Below are 21,673 nucleotides of genomic sequence, written 5' to 3' on the forward strand. Positions count from 1 at the left end.
GCTTCCTCACTAATTGGTGTAGGTGTCACAGAAACAGTTTTCTGTGATGCACTACTTTCCAATAAGGGAGCAGGTACAGTTACCTCGTCAAGTTCTACTTTCCTCCCACTCACTTCTTTCGAGAGAAACTCCTTCTCCAGAAAGTTTCCGAACTTAGCAACAAAAGTCTTGCCTTCGGATCTGTGATAGAAGGTGTATCCAATAGTCTCCTTTCGATATCCTATGAAGACACATTTCTCCGATTTGGGTTCAAGCTTATCAGGTTGAAGCTTTTTCACATAAGCATCGCAGCCCCAAACTTTCAGAAACGACAACTTTGGTTTCTTGCCAAACCATAGTTCATAAGGCATCGTCTCAACGGATTTTGATGGTGCCCTATTTAACGTGAATGCAGCAGTCTCCAAATCATAACCCCAAAACGATAGCGGTAAATCAGTAAGAGACATCATAGATCGCACCATATCTAGTAAAGTATGATTACGACGTTCGGACACACCATTACGCTGTGGTGTTCCGGGTGGCGTGAGTTGCGAAACTATTCCGCATTGTTTCAAATGTACACCAAACTCGTAACTCAAATATTCTCCTCCACGATCAGATCGTAGAAACTTTATTTTCTTGTTACGATGATTTTCAACTTCACTCTGAAATTCTTTGAACTTTTCAAACGTTTCAGACTTATGTTTAATTAAGTAGATATACCCATATCTGCTTAAGTCATCTGTGAAGGTGAGAAAATAACGATATCCGCCACGAGCCTCAATATTCATCGGACCACATACATCTGTATGTATGATTTCCAACAAATATGTTGCTCTCTCCATAGTACCGGAGAACGACGTTTTAGTCATCTTGCCCATGAGGCACGGTTCGCAAATACCAAGTGATTCATAATCAAGTGGTTCCAAAAGTCCATCAGTATGGAGTTTCTTCATGCGCTTTACACCGATATGACCTAAATGGCAGTGCCACAAATAAGTTGCACTATCATTATCAACTCTGCATCTTTTGGTTTCAACATTATGAATATGTGTGTCACTACTATCGAGATTCAATAAGAATAGACCATTCTTCAAGGGTGCATGACCATAAAAGATATTACTCATATAAATAGAACAACCATTATTCTCTGATTTAAATGAATAACCGTCTCGCATCAAACAAGATCCAGATATAATGTTCATGCTTAACGCTGGCACCAAATAACAATTATTTAGGTCTAATATTAATCCCGAAGGTAGATGTAGAGGTAGCGCGCCGACCGCGATCACATCGACTTTGGAACCGTTTCCCATGCGCATCGTCACCTCGTCCTTAGCCAATCTTCGCTTAATCCGTAGTCCCTATTTCGAGTTGCAAATATTAGCAACAGAACCAGTATCAAATACCTAGGTGCTACTGCGAGCATTAGTAAGGTACACAATAATAACATGTATATCACATATACCTTTGTTCACCTTGCCATCCTTCTTATCCGCCAAATACTTGGGGCAGTTCCGCTTCCAGTGACCAGTCTGCTTGCAGTAGAAGCACTCAGTTTCAGGCTTAGGTCCAGACTTGGGTTTCTTCCCTCGAGCAGCAACTTGCTTGTTGTTCTTCTTGAAGTTCCCCTTCTTCTTCCCTTTGCCCTTTTTCTTGAAACTAGTGGTCTTGTTGATCATCAACACTTGATGCTCCTTCTTGATTTCTACCTCCGCAGCTTTCACCATTGCGAAGAGCTCGGGAATAGTCTTAGTCATCCCTTGCATATTATAGTTCATCACGAAGCTCTTGTAGCTTGGTGTAAGTGATTGGAGAATTCTGTCAATGACGCTATCATCCGGAAGATTAACTCCCAGTTGAATCAAGTGATTACAATACCCAGACATCTTGAGTATATGCTCACTGATAGAACTGTTCTCCTCCATCTTGCAGCTATAGAACTTATTAGAGACTTCATATCTCTCAATCCGGGCATTAGCTTGAAATATTAACTTCAACTCCTGGAACATCTCATATGCCCCATGACGTTCAAAACGTCGTTGAAGTCCCGGTTCTAAGCCGTAAAGCATGGCACATTGAACTATCGAGTAGTCATCAGCTTTGCTCTGCCAGACGTTCATAACATCTGGTGTTGCTCCAGCAGCAGGCCTGGCACCCAGCGGTGCTTCCAGGACGTAATTCTTCTGTGCAGCAATGAGGATAATCCTCAAGTTACGGACCCAATCCGTGTAATTGCTACCATCATCTTTCAACTTTGCTTTCTCAAGGAACGCATTAAAATTCAACGGAACAACAGCACGGGCCATCTATCTACAATCAAACATACATAAGCAAGATACTATCAGGTACTAAGTTCATGATAAATTTAGGTTCAATTAATCATATTACTTAAAGAACTCCCACTTAGATAGACATCCCTCTAATCCTCTAAGTGATTACGTGATCCAAGTCAACTAAACCATGTCCGATTATCACGTGAGATGGAGTAGTTTCGTTGGTGAACATCACTATGTTGATCATATCTACTATATGATTCACGCTCGACCTTTCGGTCTCCATGTTCCGAGGCCATATCTGTATATGCTTGGCTCGTCAAGTATAACCTGAGTATTCCACGTGTGCAACTATTTTGCACCCGTTGTATTTGAACGTAGAGCCTATCACACCCGATCATCACGTGGTGTCTCAGCACGAAGAACTTTAGTAATGGTGCATACTCAGGGAGAACACTTCTTGATAATTAGTGAGAGATCATCTTATAATGCTACCGTCAATCAAAGCAGATAAGATGCATAAAAGATAAACATCACATGCAATCAATATAAGTGATATGATATGGCCATCATCATCTTGTGCTTGTGATCTCCATCTCCGAAGCACCGTCGTGATCACCATCGTCACCGGCGCGACACCTTGATCTTCATCGCAGCATTGTTGTCGTCTCGCCAATCTTATGCTTCCACGACTATCGCTACCGCTTAGTGATAAAGTAAAGCATTACAGCGCGATTGTATTGCATACAATAAAGCGACAACCATATGGCTCCTGCCAGTTGCCGATAACTCGGTTACAAAACATGATCATCTCATACAATAAAATTTAGCATCATGTCTTGACCATATCACATCACAACATGCCCTGCAAAAACAAGTTAGACGTCCTCTACTTTGTTGTTGCAAGTTTTACGTGGCTGCTACGGGCTTAAGCAAGAACCAATCTTACCTACGCATCAAAACCACAACGATAGTTTGTCAAGTTGGTGTTGTTTTAACCTTCGCAAGGACCGGGCGTAGCCACACTCAGTTCAACTAAAGTTGGAGAAACTGTCACCCGCTAGCCACCTTTGTGCAAAGCACGTCGGGAGAACCGGTCTCGCGTAAGCGTACGCGTAATGTCGGTCCGGGCCGCTTCGTCCAACAATACCGCCGAACCAAAGTATGACATGCTGGTAAGCAGTATGACTTATATCGCCCACAACTCACTTGTGTTCTACTCGTGCATATAATATCAACACATAAAACCTAGGCTCGGATGCCACTGTTGGGTTTCGTAGTAATTTCAAAAAAATTCCTACGCACACGCAAGATCATGGTGATGCATAGCAATGAGAGGGGGAGAGTGTGACCTACGTACCCTTGTAGATCGACAACGGAAGCATTAACTTGGTTGATGTAGTCGTACGTCTCCACGGCCCGACCGATCAAGCACCGAAACTACGGCACCTCCGGGTTCTAGCACACGTTCAGCTCGATGACGATCCCCAGACTCCGATCCAGCAAAGTGTTGGGGAAGAGTTCCGTCAACACGATGGCGTGGTGACGATCTTGATGTACTACCATCGCAGGGCTTCGCCTAAGCACCGCTACAATATTATCGAGGACTATGGTGGAAGGGGGCACCGCACACGGCTAAGAATATGATCACGTGGATCAACTTTTTTTTTCTCTAGGGGTGCCCCTTGCCTCCGTATATAAAGGCTCAAAGGGGGGGGCGGCCGGCCAAGAGGAGGCGCGCCAGGAGGAGTCCTACTCCCTTCGGGAGTAGGACTCTCCCCCCTTTCCTAGTTGGAATAGGATTCGCGGAGGGGGAAAAGAGGAGAGAGAGAGGAGGAAGGGGGGCCGGCCCCCTCTCCTTGTCCTATTCGGACCAAGGGGGGAGGGGCGCGCGACCCATCTCTGGCCACCTCTCCTCTCTTCCACTAAGGCCCATATACCTCCTGGGGGTTCCGGTAACCTCCCGGTACTCCAGTAAAATCCCGATTTCACCCGGAACACTTCCGATATCCAAACATAGGCTTCCAATATATCAATCTTTATGTCTCAACCATTTCGAGACTCCTCATCATGTCCGTGATCACATCCGGGACTCCGAACAAACTTCGGTACATCAAAATGCATAAACTCATAATATAACTGCCACCGTAACCTTAAGCGTGCGGACCCTACGGGTTCGAGAACAATGTAGACATGACCGAGACACGTCTCTGGTCAATAACCAATAGCGGAACCTGGATGCTCATATTGGCTCCTACATATTCTACGAAGATCTTTTATCGGTCAGACCGCATAACAACATACGTTGTTCCCTTTGTCATCGGTATGTTACTTGCCCGAGATTCGATCGTCGGTATCCCATACCTAGTTCAATCTCGTTACCGGCAAGTCTCTTTACTCGTTCCATAATACATCATCCCGCAACTAACTCATTAGTTGCAATGCTTGCAAGGCTTCAGTGATGTGCATTACCGAGAGGGCCCAGAGATACCTCTCCGACAATCGAAGTGACAAATCCTAATCTTGAAATATGCCAACCCAACATGTACCTTTGGAGACACCTGTAGAGCTCCTTTATAATCACCCAGTTACGTTGTGACGTTTGGTAGCACACAAAGTGTTCCTCCGGTAAACGGGAGTTGCATAATCTCATAGTCATAGGAACATGTATAAGTCATGAAGAAAGCAATAGCAACATACTAAACGATCGGGTGCTAAGCTAATGGAATGGGTCATGTCAATCAGATCATTCAACTAATTATGCGATCTCGTTAATCAAATGACAACTCTGTGTCCATGGTTAGGAAACATAACCATCTTTGATTAACGAGCTAGTCAAGTAGAGGCATACTAGTGACACTCTGTTTGTCTATGTATTCACACATGTATTACGTTTTCGGTTAATACAATTCTAGCATGAATAATAAACTTTTATCATGATATAAGGAAATAAATAATAACTTTATTATTGCCTCTAGGGCATATTTCCTTCAATACAGGCATATTTCCTTCATATAAAAAGGCATCTTACGTCGCATACCTCAAAGCCCGTCAGTAGGCTGGTAAAGGCTTCATTTAGCCCGCTCTTTGCAGACTAAATCTTCTCAACCACTGCACCCATCAGGGTACGGTGCTCCTCCACGACGGAAGCACGTCGAAGTGATTCCACCAAAGTGTCCGGCACCTCCGAATTGATGGAGGTCGTCGGTGGAGTCGACGCTCCCCCTCCTTCAAAGGAGTTTGCTCGCACGATTCTGGAGCTATATTGGTCTCCAAAATAGTGTTTGGCTGGGAGCCTGATTGGTCATGGCCCCCGTCGTCAGTTTCCATAGGGGTTGGTTCCCCCATGTTCCCTGCAGCCGAGGTGTTACCCTCTGGCGCCGTCTTGACGGTCTCCCGCACCTCTCCATGGACTGTAGAGGCTTTTCGGGACAACACTTCAGTGTCGTCCGTAGCGGTTGGCGGGGAGGCTCGCGGAGGCGTCTCGCTCTCCACCATCCCCGGCTCCAGCGAGTTCCCCGAAGATGACGATTGGGGGAGGTTGCGGGCCGGACTAAGGCACACAATTCAAATGTGTTAGAATTACAATTATAAAAATCGGACATACGTATAGTATGCGGCCAGGGGCTTCGACCTGGGGCGCCACTCGGGGATGGCTTCGGCATCCAAATCCGAACCATCCGAGAGGGATATCTTCTCCCTCTTGGACGCCTCTGCCCCTGGGTCTATAGAGGTCGCCCTTTTCTTTTTCCTCCCCTTAAGGGGAGAATTGCTCTCTTCTTCCTCCTCCTCCTCTTCGTCTTCATCTCCCTCATGGGAGGAGAGAGCTTCGGTATCTCCGGACACGGCGTCCGAAGTACCTTTACGGAGGAGGCCACCTTTGGCCTCCTTGCTCTTCTTCTTGGCCTTCTTCTCTGGCACCTGATAAGGCACCGGGACTAGCATCCTCGTTAACAGAGGAGTGGCTGGGTTTTCGGGTAGCGGCGTCGGACACCTGATCCGCTCCCCCTTCTTTGTTCAACCCTGAAGTAGACATCAGGTTAGTATACAAAAGTGTAATGTACAATGCTTACCATACCATGGGATCACTTGATCCCTCTCGGTACATTTTCTATGCTTTGTGTGTTGATCAACTTGATTCACACTTTTACTTAGTCTTGATCAACCTTATATCATGACTTCCACATGATAAATCTTTGGATAATTCCTTGAATAGCACCTTAGTCATCTCATAAACTCCTTGAAACCAACACATGTACTTCAAGAAATGCCTATGGACAAATCCTTAGTGTTGATTTAGTAGTCTAGAATCTTATTATACTTAGTGTTCAACCACCACCATGTCGAGTGTGCAAGTCAAGGTGTGCCAGCAGCCTTGCAACTGGCATGCTGTTCGACATCTACTTCCAGCCAAGTTTTGTTCCTGAAGTGGTAACAAATTACATGAAACTTCTAGCAACTAATTCTTTTCTTTTTGTTTCTATATCCATTAATTCATTGTGTGTGTGTGTTTTGTTTTTTCTTACACAGATCATCACATGCAATGTGAGATTGGAATACAATGAGCTGACCAGAGACACTATGATCTTCGATGCTCCTGGGGGGCTACACTATGGACGAAAGATGTCCCAGATTGGAGGAGATGAATGGGATCGTTTCATCGCCCACTGCTACTTGTGAGCTGCGTTTGGATTTCCCCGAAGAGGAGAGGATGATGCAGTACAGTAGAGATAAGTATTTCCCTCAGTTAAGAACCAAGGTTATCTATCCAGTAGGAGAACCAAGCAACACCTCGTTAGCAGTACCTACACACAAAATAATAAATACTTGCACCCAAACATGAACAAGGGGTTGTCAATAACTCGATGGTTAATTTCAAGGATTAAATCTCGTAGTGATAGATAGATAATTAAAACACAAAATAAAATAAAGTAAACAAAAATTACAGCAAGGTATTTTTGATTACAATTATATGATAAAAAGTAGACCCCGGGGCCATAGTTTTCAATAGAGGCTTGATATTTCTCCGTCGTATCTATAATTTTTGATTGTTTCATGCCAATATTATATAACTTTCACATATTTTTGGCAACATTTTCTATGATTTATTGGACTAACATATTGATCCAGTGCCCAGTGCTAGTTCCTGTTTGTTGCATGTTTTTGTTTCACAGAATGTCCATATCAAACAAACTCCAAACGCGATAATATTTTACGGAGAATTATTTTGGAATATATGTGATTTTGGGAGGTGAAATCAATGCAAACAGAGGCCCACGGCCTCCACCACCCACCAGGGTGCGCTGGGCACCCCCTGGCGCGCCCAGGTGTCTTGTGGGCTCCCTGTAAGTAGGTTGGGGCTCTTCTTTGGGCACAAGAAATATAATTTGTGGAAAAAATCATGTAAAAAATTCAGTGCAGTCGGAGTTACAGATCTCTGTGAATTTAAGAAACGGTGAAGGGCCAGAAAACGAGAACGTGAAACAGAAGAGAACAGAGAGATAGATCCAATCTAGGAGGGGCTCCTGCCCCTCCGCCGCCATGGAGACCGTGGACCAGAGGGGGAACTCTCCTCCCATCTAGGGGGGAGGCCAAGGAAGAAGAAGAAGGAGGGGGGCTTTCTCCCCTCTCTCCCGGTGGCACCGGAGTGCCGCCAGGGCTAGGATCGTGACGACAATCTACACCAACAACCTTGTTACCATCAACACCAACTCCCCCCCTCTATGCAGTAGTGTAACACCTCTTTTCCCCGCCGTAATCTCTACTTAAACATGGTGATCAACATTATATATTATTTCCCAATGATATGTGGTCATCCTATGATGTTTGAGTAGATCTATTTTGTCCTATGGATTGATAGATGGTCATGATTAGTTTGAGTTGTATATTTTATTTTGGTGTTGTCCTACGGTGCCCTCCGTATTGCGCAAACATGAGGGATCCTTGCTGTAGGGTGTTGCAATACATTCATGATTCTTTTATGGTGGGTGGCGTGAGTGACAGAAGCACAGACCCGAGTAAGGGGGTTGTTGCGTATGGGATAAAGAGGACTTGGTACTTAATGCTATGGTTGGGTTTTACCTTAAGGATCTTTGGTAGTTGCGGATGCTTGATAGAGTTCCAATCATAAGTGCATATGATCCAAGTACGGAAAGTATGTTAGCTCATGCCTCTCTCTCATATAAAATTGCAATAATGATCACCAGTCTAGTTATCGGTCACCTAGGGACAAATAACTTTCTTGTGTGACAAAAAGCTATTTACTAAACAACTAATGTTTATTATCTCGCAAAGTACTTGTAGTTTTATTCTTGTAAAGTAGTTCTAGCATCAAACCTGCAAAATAGTTTCATACTTGTTCTAGGTAAAGTAGATGTTAAGTGTGCGTAGAGTTGTATTGGTGTTCAATAGAACTTGAGGGAATATTTGTTCTGCCTTTAGCTCCTCTTTGGGTTTGACACTCTTATTTATCGAAAAAGGCTACAAGCAAACCCCTATACTTGTGGGTTAACAAGGCTTCTCTCTTGAAAATAGCATACAGTGAGTAAAAAAATTATTGTTGGACAGTTGATATAAAAGAGAATAATGATGACGATATCCAAGGCAATGATCATGTATATAGGCATCACGTCTGAGACAAGTAGACCGACTCCTGCCTGCATCTAATACTATTACTCCACACATCGACCGCTATCCAGCATGCATCTAGAGTATTAAGTTCATAAAGAACGGAGTAACGCCTTAAGCAAGATGACATGATGTAGACAAAGTAAACTCACACATGAATAAACCCCATCTTTTTATCCTTAATGGCAACAATACAAATACGTGTCTTGTACCTTTCTGTCACTAGGATACAGATCATCGCAAGATTGAACACATCACAAAGCACCTCTCCCATTGCAAGAAAATCAATCTAGTTGGCCAAACCAAATCAATATATCGAAGAGAAATACAAAGCTATACTAATAATGCATAAAAGGGTTCAGAGAAGACTCAAATAATATTCATGGATAATCTGATGATAAACTCACAATTCATCAGATCCCAACAAACAAACCGCAAAAAGTGATTACATCGAATAGATCTCCAAGAACATTGATGCCTACTACACAACTTATTCTTGTAGACTCATCTTGGGCCTCCTAGCGCAAAGTTTTGTAGGACAATAGAAATTTTCCCTCAAGTGGATGACCTAAGGTTTATCAATCCATGGGAGGCGTAGGAAGATGGTCTCTCTCAAACAACCCTGCAATCAAATACAAGAAATATCTTGTGTCCCCAACACACCCATTACAATGGTAAATTGTATAGGTGCACTAGTTCGGCGAAGATATGGTGATACAAGTGTAGTATGGATAGTAGATATAGGTTTTTGTAATATGAAAACATAAAAATAGCAAGGTAGCAAGTGATAAAATGGAGCACAAATGAAATTGCAATGCTTAGAAACAAGGCTTGGGGTTCATACTTTCACTAGTGCAATCTCTCAACAGTGCTAACATAATTGAATCATATAACAATCCTTCAACGTGCGACAAAGAGTCACTCCAAAATTCTAAAATCTAGCGGAGAAGATAAGATGAAATTGTTGTAGGGTACGAAACCATCTCAAAGTTATCTTTTCCAATCAATCTATTGAGCCATCCCTATAAGTGTCACAAATGGCCCTAGAGTTCGTACTAAAATAACCATATGACACACATCAACCAACTCTAATGTCACCTAGATACTCCAATGTCACCAGAAGTATCAGTGAGTTGATTATTCGATATGCATCAAACAACTTTAGATTCATAATATTCAATCCAATATAAAGAACTTCAAACACTGCCCAAAGATTTCTACCGGAGAAAGAAGGACGAAAACATGCATGAACCCCTATGCATAGATTACCCCAATGTCACCTCGGGAATCCACGAGTTAAGTGCTAAAACATACATCAAGTGAATCAATATAATACCACATTGTCACCACGGGTATTCATATGCAAGACATACATCAAGTCTTCTCAAACCCAACAAGTATTCAATCCGATAATAGTGAAACCTCAAAGGTAAAAAGTCAATTCGTCACAACAATATAGAGAGGGAGAAACACCATATGATCCAACTATATTAACAAAGCTCGTGGTACATCAAGATTCTGTCAAATCAAGAACACGAGAGAGAGAGAGAGAGAGAGAGAGAGAGAGAGATCAAACACATAGCTACTGGTACATACCCTCAGCCCCGAGGGTGAACTACTCCCTCCTTATCATGATGGCCACTGGGATGATGAAGATGGCCTCCGATGATGATTTCCCCCTCTGGCAGGGTGCCGGAACAGGGCTCCAGATGGGATCTCTTTGGTACAGAGGCTTGCAGGGGTTTTTTGGTATTTATAAGAATTTTCAGAGTTGGAATCATGTGAAGATGGGCCATAGGGGGCCCACGAGGTACCAAGGCGTGGCCACCTCCCTGGGCATGCCCTGGTGCCTCGTGGGACCCCTGTGGGTCTTCTAATACTCCCCCAAATCTTCCTGGTTCTCTTTTGTTCCAAAAAATATCCTCAAAAAGTTTCGTTGTTTGGACTTCATTTGATATGGTTTTTTGGAAAACCAAAAACAAGCAGAAAACAGCAAGTGGCACTGGGCACTAGGTCAATATGTTAGTCCATTAAAATCATATAAAAGTTATATAAAAAGTGCACCAAAACCATATAAAATTATTATAAACATGGCATGAATACCTCATAAATTATAGATACGTTGGAGACGTATCAAACATCGAGGAGAACATTGTATTGAAGATCAAAGTGAGAGAAGATGCCATCTAGCTACTAACTATGGACCCGTAGGTCTGTGGTAAACTACTCACACATCATCGGAAGGGCAGAAAGGTTGATGTAGAGCCCCTCTGTGGTTGATTCCCCCTTCGGCAAAGTACCGGAAAAGGCCTCCAGATGGGATCTCTCGAGAATAGAAGCTTGTGGTGGCAGAAAAAGTATTTTGGGTGGCTCTGTATTGGTTTCCCAATTTTAGAGAATTTATAGAGGCGAAATTAGGTCAAACGGGTGAACATGGGCCCCACAAGCCACCAGGGTGTGCCTTGGTGCCTCGTGGGCCCCTCCTTCATCTTATGGACCTATCCTGGAGCTCGTAGGGTCTCATATGTCCAGAAAAAATCTCCAAAAAGTTTCGTGGCGGTTGGACTTCGTTTGGTACTGATATTTTGGAAAACCAAAAACAGGCATAAAACAGCAAATGGCATTGGGCACTAAGTTAATAGGTTAGTCCCAAAAAATGATATAATGTTGCTTATAAATTCATAGAAAATATCCAAGATTGATACTATAATAGCATGGAACAATAAAAAATTATAGATATGTTGGAAACATATCACCCACATGCGTCGCACTGGGGTGAATTGATCAGCTTCTCCTTCAGAGGACGAAGGCCCAGGCTGGTTGTTATCTATCTCAACACAGAGGAAGATGGTGAGGAATTGAGGCCCCACTTAATGAAGCCCTCTATGCCCAAAGAATGAGGCTAAGTGAGGATGAAACAGACAACCTCTGGCAAAAACTCTCACCATGTGATGCCTATATCGAGATGTCATTCATGACCCGTCTGACAAGGACGAATTTTCTCCACCGTGTCATGTGATACATCCATTTTGCATCATGTTTTCCTATTGTTATTTATTATTTTTTGAATTATTATTTCACTTTATGTTGCAATTCTAATGCCTTGTCTCTCTTATTTTGCAAGTTTCACATGAAGAGGGAGATTGTCGGCAGTTGGAATTCTGGACCGAAAAAGGCTACAACATAGATGGCTATTCTGCACAACTCCAAATGACCTGAAAAATTTATGGAGAATTGTTTTGGAATGTATAAAAAATATTGGGAGAAGAAATACCAAGAGGGGGCACCAGGGAGCAACAAGCTCAGGGGGCGCGCCCTACCCCCCTGAGCACGCCCTGTGAGCTTGTGGCCCATCTTCTGCTATATGAAGCCATTTTCCCTGGAAAAAATAAGAAGACTTTCGGGACGAAGCACCGCTGTCGCGAGGCGAAGCCTGGGCAGGAGCACTTTTTCTCTTGGGGGAGCGATTCCGTTGGGGACACTTCCCTTTGGGAGGGGGAACTCGAAGCCATCGACATCACCAATGATCCTCTCATCATGGGAGGACCAATCTTCATCAAGATCTTCACAAGCACCATCTCATCTCAAGCCCTAGTTCATCTCTTGTATTCAATCTTTTTCCAAAAACCTCAGATTGGTACATGTGGCTTGCTAGTAGTGTTGATTACATCTTGTAGTTTATGCCACTTGGTTTATTTGGTGGAAGAATAAATGTTTAGAACCTCAAGCATATTCAATACCCCTCTGATCTTGAACATGAATACTATTTGTGAGTAGTTACTTTTGTTCTTGAGGACATGGGAGAAGTCTTGTTATAAGTAATCATGTGATGTTGGTATTCGTTCGATATTTTGATGATATGTATGTTGTTGCTTCCTTTAGTGGTGTCATGTGAACGTCGACTACATGACATTTCACCATACTTGGTCCTAAGGGAAGGTGTTGTGGAGTAATAAGTAGATGATGGGTTGCTAGACTGACAGAATCTTGAACTCTAGTTTATGCGTTATTATGTAAGGGGCTGATGTGGATCCATATGTTTCATGCTATGGTTAGATTTATCTTAATTCTTCTTTCGTAGTTGCGAATGCTTGTGAGAGGGGGTAATCATAAGTGGGTTGCTTGTTCAAGTAAGAACAGCACCCAAGCACCGGTCCACCCGCATACCAAATTATCAAAGCAGCGAACGCGAATCAACTAAACATGATGAAAGTGACTAGACAATAATTCCCATGTGTCCCCGAGAATGCTTTGCTTTATATAAGAGAACTTTCCGGATTATCCTTTGCTATAAAAAGGATTGGGCCACCTTGCTGCACATTTGTTACTATTGCTACTTGTTACTTCTTACTTGTTACAAATTATCTTGCTACAAAACTATTTGTTACCGCTATTTTCAGTACTTGCGGAGAATACCTTGTTGGAAACCTTATCATTTCCTGCTGCTCTTTGTTGGGTTCAACACTCTTATCGAAAGGACTATGATTGATCCCCTATACTCGTGGGTCATCATCATGATATGTTACTTAGTGTAGTAATTTGATGATACTTACACTACTAGAGGAAGGTCCTAACGCGACACATGTATAGGTGACCAATCGACAAAACTGTGTATGATGCATGAATCACAAACAGTATCGTTACAAAACCGTCAACAATAAAATGAACTATGTGTGATGACAGAGACATCAAGAACGATTCATATTAGAGTCACGTGTGCGATACATGGCATACAGTTGATCCATGCAAACTGTTTGTGATGAGGCAAAACAACAGAAACGGTCAGCCAAATCAAGGTGTGTGCAATAGACGATATACAGTTTACTCGGATGAATTGTTTGCGATGAGCCAAAACAACAGAAACGGTCAGCCAGATCAATGGTGTGTGATATACGGCATACAGTTCACATGGATGAACTGTTTGCGATGAGCCAAAACAACAAAAACGGTCAGCCAGATCATGGTGTGTGCGATAGACGACATACAATTCACTCGGATGAACTATTTGTGATGAGCCAAAATAACAGAAATGGTCAGCCAAATCAAGGTGTGTGCAGTAGATGGGCACACATTCTAACTAAAAGAATTGTGCGCGATAGTAATAACAAGCACGTACGGTTGATGGAACAAGTCATGTGCTGACATCGTCGATTGAGGTGCATCCTAAGGTGCACATGCCACGTACGCATCCGAGAACGTGTGCCGATGTTACGCCATCCGGGAATCATGCCGCAGTTCAAAATCGGAACCGTCAATACATTTTTAGCTTGTTTCCCATCACATTCCAAATTACCACACTATATTTAATTGCAAACCTGTTCACACTGATCAAAACCTAAATGTTTCCGCACTTAGCAGCTTATAACTAGGTTATAAAAACTACCTGATCAAAAATGACTGCACATTCCTCCTCATCAACAAACAAGTCTTTCTTCGTTGTTCCTTGCGTCTGCCATGGCCCGTGGGAGGAGTTCTGGGTCGAGAAGGGAGCGACAAGCATGGAAGCAAAAGCAGCACAGAGGTCCCGCCACGCCATTCAGGCAGCTGATATGTGTCCAATGTATCTATAATGTATGAAGTATTCATGCCATGTTTACAACAATTTTATATGGTTTTGTAATTATTGATTAGAACTAACCCGGATTGACGCTGTTTTTAGCAGAACTACTGTGGTATCATTTTTTGTGCAGAAATAGAAGTTCTCGGAATGGGCTAAAAATTTACGGTGATTTTTATGGATGAAAAGAGACCCCCGAAGCACAAGAGTTGGGCCAGGAAGTGAACAAGGAGGCCACAAGCCCTCTAGGCATGCCCTACCCCCCAGTGAGGGTGCTCTGGGCTTGTGGACGCCTCGAGCACCCCCTTGACATGAGACCGACGCCAAAAATTCTTATAAATACCCAAACCTCCGACAGAACCCTAGATCGGAAGTTCCACCGTCGGAAGCCTCTGTAGCCACGAAAAAGCAATCTAGGCCCTCTCTGGCACCCTACCGGAGGGGGCCATCATCACCGGAGGCCATGGAGGAGGAAGCCGAAGGGACCATCATCACCATGGAGGCCAAGGACTAGAGAAAGAAACTCTCCCCATCTAGGGGGAGGCCAGGGAGGAAGAAGCACAAGAGGGAGACTCTCTCTCTCTCTCTCGATGGAGTCGGAGTGCCGCCGGGGGAACCATCGCCACGGTGATCGTCTTCATTAACATCACCATCTTCATCACCTTCCTCATCTCTTTTAAGTGGTCCTCTCTCCCGCACCCCGCTGTAATCCCCTACTTGAACATGGTGCTTTATGACACATATTATGATCCAATGATGTGTTGCCATCCTATGATGTTTTGAGTACATTTCTTTTGTCTTTTGGGTTGATTGATGATCTAGATTGGTTTGAGTTGTATGTTTTATTTTGGTGCTATCCTATGGTGCCTTCCATATCGTGCACACATGAAGGATTCCTATTGTAGGGTGTTGCAATACATTCATGATTCGCTTATAGTGGGTTGCTAGAGTGATAGAAGCTTAAACCCGAGTAAGAGGGTTGTTGCGTATGGGATAAAGGGGACTTGATACTTTAATGCTATGGTTGGGTTTTACCTTAATGATCTTTAGTAGTTGCGGATGCTTGCTAGAGTTCCAATCATAAGTACATATGATCCAAGTAAAGAAAGTGTGTTAGCTTATGCCTCTCTCTCATATAAAATTGCAACAATGATTACTGATCTTGTTAACAATTGCCTAGGATAATTCCGCACACCGATCCATCATTATTCCACACTCGTTATTTATAATATATAATACATCCTAACTTTATGTTAACAGCACCTATTTTTATATTTTAGTTCTCCGTTATCATGCAAAGCTATCCTCTTCATACCCACAACGTAGTTTTATTTCCCGTTTCTAGTTGGAAGCAAACGTTCGGTGTACGTAGAGTTGTATCAGTGGCAGATAGGACTTGAGAGAATATCGATCTTACCTTTAGCTCCTTGTGGGTTCGACACTCCATACTTATCACTTCCCCCTTTGGAAATTGCTATGATGATTCCCTGCACTTGGGGATTATCAACAACAGAGTGGTCCCGCCACGCCGCGGAAACAACATAAAGGTCCCGCCACGCCACGAAAGCAGCAGAGAGGTCCTATGTCGTGGTGGCCTGGAAAGATCTCTCGCGGGCAGGCGAGGGCTCTCAGAAGCGCATTCGCGACAACTTATACGTCTCCATCATATCTATATTTTTTATTGTTTCATGCAATTATTTTACAACTTTCACATACTTTTGGCAACAATTTGTATGATTTTCTTAGACTAACCTATTGATCCAATGCCCAGTGCCCATTCCTATTTGTTGCATGTTTTTTGTTTCGCAGAAAATCCATATCAAACAAAGTCCAAATGCGGTAAAAAATTACCGAGATTTATTTTGGAATATATGTGATTTTTGGGAAAAAGAATCAACATGATACGATACTCGAGGGGCCCACAAGCTCAAGGGGCGCGCCCCCTACCCTGGGCGCACCAAGCAGGCTTATGGCTTACCTATAAGTCAGTTGGGGGCGTCCATCTGCCGCAAGAAAGATAATATCCGAATAAAAATCCCTCAAAATTTCAGCCCAATCGGGGTTACAGATCTCCGGGAATATAAGAAACAATTTTCAGCCAGAAAACAGGAATGCGAAACAGAAGAGAACAGAGAGAGAGATCCAATCTCAGAGGGGCTACTGCCCTCCGGGAGCCATGGCAGCCATGGACCAGAAGGGAAACTCTCCTCCCGACTGGGGGGCAAGGAATAAGAAAGAGGGGGGCTCTCTCCCCCTCTCTCCCGATGGCGTCGGAGTGCCACCGGGGCAACCATCGTGATGGCGATCTACGCCAACAACTTTGTCGCCGTCATCACCAACTCTCTCCTCCTCTATGCAGCGGTGTAACACCTCTTCTCCCCACTGTAATCTCTACTTGAACATGGTGCTTAATGTTATATATTATTATCCAATGTTGTGTGGCAATCCTATGATGTTTGAGTAGATTTCTTTTGTCCTACGTGTTAATTGCGGTATGGTATGATTGATATGAGTTGTAAGTTGGTATGGTGATGTCCTATGGTGCCCTTCGTGCCATGCAAGTGTGTGGGATTACCATTGTAGGGTTTTGCAATACGTTCATAATTCTCTTATAGTGGGTAGCGAGAGTGACAGAAGCTTATACCCGAGTAAGGGGGTTGTTGTGTATGGGAGTAAAGAGGACTTGTTACTTAATGTTATGGTTGGTTTTTACCTTAATGATCTTTAGTAGTTGTGGATGCTTGCTAGAGTTTCAATCATAAGAACATGTGATCCAAGTATGGAAAGTATATTAGCTAATGCCTCTCCCTCATTGCATATGATAAGTATCTATCGTGTTATATTCAATTGCCTATGGACAATCTTTCTCTTTGTGTTACAAAAAGCTCTCTACTAAACAACTAATAACTTTTATTATCTCGAAAAGTACTCCTAGGTTTATTCTTGCAAAGTAGTTCTAGTTTTATCCCCGTAAAATAGTTGCATCCTTGTTCTAGTAAAGCAAATGTTAAGTGTGCGTAGAGTTGTATCGGTGGTCGATAGAACTTGAAGAGAATATTAATTCTACCTTTAGCTCCTCATTGTGTTCGACACTCTTACTTATCGAGAAAGGCTACAATTGATACCCTATACTTGTGGGTTATCAACGACATGCGCGCTGAGCTCAATAAGCTAAATGAGGAGATCGTCGGTTGGGCGAAGATACAGGAGGAGAGCAATGTCGCGGTTGATAAGTCGACCGGCGTCATCCGGACTAATTGATGACAAGGCAAAGCTCCGCACCCAATGCGACCTGCTGAGGGAGAAGATTGCTGGCAGGGCGAAGCAGCATGAGTAGAGCATTGCCTTCTTGAAGAAGACGACTGCAATGGTGGTGAAACTTATGGACGACAATGCCAAGCTCCGCATCGAGTGCAACAGGCTGGTGGGGGAATATGTGGCTGCTGTAAAGCGAGGTATTGAGGATGTGAAAGAGATCATCGCCGCTCGCCGCGAGAACTCTTGTGCGATGGACGCAATGACGAAGATGGCGGAGGAGAGGAGAGAGGAGATGAAGGTCACGGAGGCGATGAAGAAGGAGTTGGAGGAACTCCACGCCCTAAAGGAACCCATCATGAAGTAGAGAGCAGCGACCTAGATCTTATCCACGTCTTCCTTTTTTTGCCCCTGTGTCTTTCGGGTGTTGTTGCATGTGGCATTTTAAATTGTCTTCCTGAATATGTAAGACAATTATTATCCATTGCCATCGTCATCATATATATATATATATATATATATAAGTCTTGCTAAGTCTCAGTCGACTGAGACTTTGTTAAGTCTTAGTCGATGCTATATCTGTGAGATCTTACATCAAGATTCGTGCAAAATTTTCTTTTTAGATTTTCTTTTCTCTCTCTTACATGTTATGTCACTTGACTGAGACTTGGTCAAATCAGTCAACTGAGACCTAGCCACACTATTAAGCACCTATAAAATAGGGGCACGGGCGCTATTAACGGAGAAGTTGGAAGCGGGGTGGGCGGCAGATGGAGGTCAAAGGGCTCACCTCCCTGTGAGCCTACACGGCGGTCTGCTCGCACGCCTCCCATCTACTCAACTAGCTACCCCGCACGGCGCCTCCTAGCCAATAAAAAGGGGGGCACGTGGAGGCACGTAAATGGTTAGTAGAACGCCCATGGTTTCAGTAATACTTCCATTTGCGATGGTAGCATGGCAACTCTCTGTTCCAAAATGACTTTGTTGGCTGTTAATGTGTGCGCCTGCCCAAATTGGACAAAACAATTTACCGCGGTGTGTTGGTGCCATGTCATGACACCATGCTAATTTTTATGAATTTCAGATGAGTTTTGGATTTATAGGAGTTAAAAAAACAAGTTTCTCAATGTTTGCGACCGAGTCACGACGCCCAGATGTTTAAAATTCATTCTCATTTCTTGCAAGAGAACTAAACATTCACCAAGGACACATGTATGTTTTTTCAACCCATTTTGGTGCACTGAAGCATGTGCGTGTAGTTCAAATTGAATTATGCACATTAAATGCCTAGAAGCTCAATTAATAATAAAAAATGCCAAACGACCCCTGAATAATTCCAAATTGTAGCATTACACTCCTTTTTGTCTATGTTGCCTTTGTAAAAAAATCAAGGCGAGAAGAGGTAGTGTATGTCGTTTTGCCCACAAAGATGACACGTCCCTATTGGAACCATGAGGCTTCTTGAGAAAAGCTCCGGTTTGTAAGAAGTTTATACCAAAACTTGTTTCAAATCGGACAAAATTTTTATCACAGCATGTTGATGCCATGTCAAGACACCATTCTAAGTTTCATGATTTTTCAAGCGAGTTTTGGATTTACAGGAATTTAAAAATCAAATTTCTCAATGTTTTTGGCCGTGCCATGACGCCCAAATGTTTGAAATTCATTCTCATTTTTTGCATGGGACCCAAACATTCACCCAAGGACACATATATGATTTTTTTAACCCATTTTAGTGCACTAGAGCATGTGCCTGTAGTTTAAATTTGAATTATGCACATTAAATGCCTAGAAAACTCAAAATGTATAGAAATGTCAAACGAACCCTGAGTGATTCCAAAATTTAACACGAAACTCCTATTGGTCCATGTTACCTTTGTAAAGAAAATCAAGGCGGGAAGAGGCGGAGTATGTCGTTTCGCTCACAAAGATGACACGTTCCCTATCGAAACCATGAGGCTTCTTGAGAGAAGCTCCGGTTTGTTAGAAGTTTATGCCAAAACTTGTCCCAAATTGAACAAAAAATTTACCACACCATGCTGGTGCCATGTCAAGACACCATACCAAGTTCATGAATTCTAGACGAGTTTTGGATTTACAGGAATTTAAAAACCAAGTTTCTCAATGTTTGCGGTCGTGCCACGACGCCCAAATATTTGAAATTCATTCTCATTTCTTGCATGGGACCTAAACATTCACCCAAGGACACATATATGATTTTTTTAACCCATTTTGGTGCATTAGAGCATGCGCCTATAGTTCAAATTTGAATTATGCACATTAACCTTGAATAATTCCAAAATTTAACGCAACACTCCTATTGGTCTATGTTTTCTCTGTAAAAAAATCAATGTGGGAAGAGGCAATGTATGTCGTTTCGCCCACAAAGGTGACACGCTCCCTATCGGAATCATGAGGCTTCTTGAGAGAAGCTCCGGTTTGTAAGAATCTTATACCAAAACTTGTTTCAAATAGAACAAAATTTTTATCATGACATGTTGGTGTCATGTCAAGACACCATGCCAAGTTTCATAATTTTCAGGCGAGTTTTGGATTTAGAGGAATTTAAAAACCAAGATTCTCAATATTTTCGGTCGTGCCACGACGCCCAAATGTTTGAAATTCATTCTCACTTCTGGTATGGGACCTAAACATTCACTCAGTGACACATATATAATTTTTCAACCCACTTTGGTGCACTGGAGCATATGACTGTAGTTCAAATTTGAATTATGCACATTAAATACCTAGAAACTCAATTAATGTATAAGAAAGGTCAAACGAACCCTGAATAATTCCAAATTTTAACACGACACTCCTATAGTTGCATATTCACTACAAATAAATGTTCTAGCAATTCAGCATCATTATTTTTTGCCGTGACCCCATTTTGTATTTCAAATCAAAATAAAAAAATTAAGTACACCTCAAACAGTTTATTAGCAAGAATCGTGTGCGATGTAGTATAAAATATCTCGGGGCACCATGGCTTACATCGAAACCTTCGTCGTCTACAGTCCACCGCCCGTACGTCAACCACACTTGCGCGCCAATTTTTCGCTGCACCAAGCGAAAAAATTCGGCAATCGTGGAAACATCTTAGCTCCCCACCCTCTCTCCCTGGCCAAAAGCCACATTCCACTGTTTCCTCCTTCCTTTCCAAGTTTAAACCTTCACCACTTGCTTGCAGCACCGCCTCCTCGCCGGTGATGCTCCTTCCTGCTGAGCGATCTCGTCGATATAGTCAGGTAATCGACACCCCACCCCATCCTCCTCCTCCTTCATCCCACATGCCCCACCGCCGGTGCGACACCTTCCACATCACCGTCCCATCCTCCAAATTAGCGCCGCGCAAAGCCATGGTGTACACAGTATAGCCAAGAGCTCAAGGAGCATCTGGCAACGGAGAAGCAAATTGCGGCCACACACGCGCATGAGGTCATGATGGCTGCCATGCATGCAGACTGCCGGATCTTGGAGGAGCACCTTGCCGTCGAGGCCATCGTCGATGCCTCACACGTGGTTGGCTGCTTTAAACGATAGTTCGTGGTGTTTTCAACCTTAGAGATCTTAACATGACTTTACTGGCTTCATGGAGTAAGAGATTTTTTTTATGATAGGAATAGTGGTTGGAAAAAAACTTCTTTGCTTCAAGTATACTACTGATAAACCCAATATATTGTGGGCTGAAGTTGGGAGTGGTTCTCCATTCTAGAAAAGTATCTCCTAGGCTTTTGCTGCTGCCAAAGTGTTTTATAGATGGGTTCCTGGGTATGGGGAAATGTGTCCTTTTGGCATGATACTTGGTTAGGGGGTGCTCTCTTAAAACTAGATTCTAGGATCTATTTGTGATCTGTTAGCAACAAGATGCTTCCATTTCCCAAGTGTGGGATGGAGTGGATTTGCACCTTACTTTCAGAAGGTGTGTTGATTTGCAAACCTTAACCCGGTTTGAGTTAGTGTATCTGGTTAGAAACTT

Source organism: Triticum aestivum, chromosome 3A, assembly GCF_018294505.1.
Source record: "Triticum aestivum cultivar Chinese Spring chromosome 3A, IWGSC CS RefSeq v2.1, whole genome shotgun sequence".
NCBI classification, from domain to species: Eukaryota; Viridiplantae; Streptophyta; class Magnoliopsida; order Poales; family Poaceae; genus Triticum; species Triticum aestivum.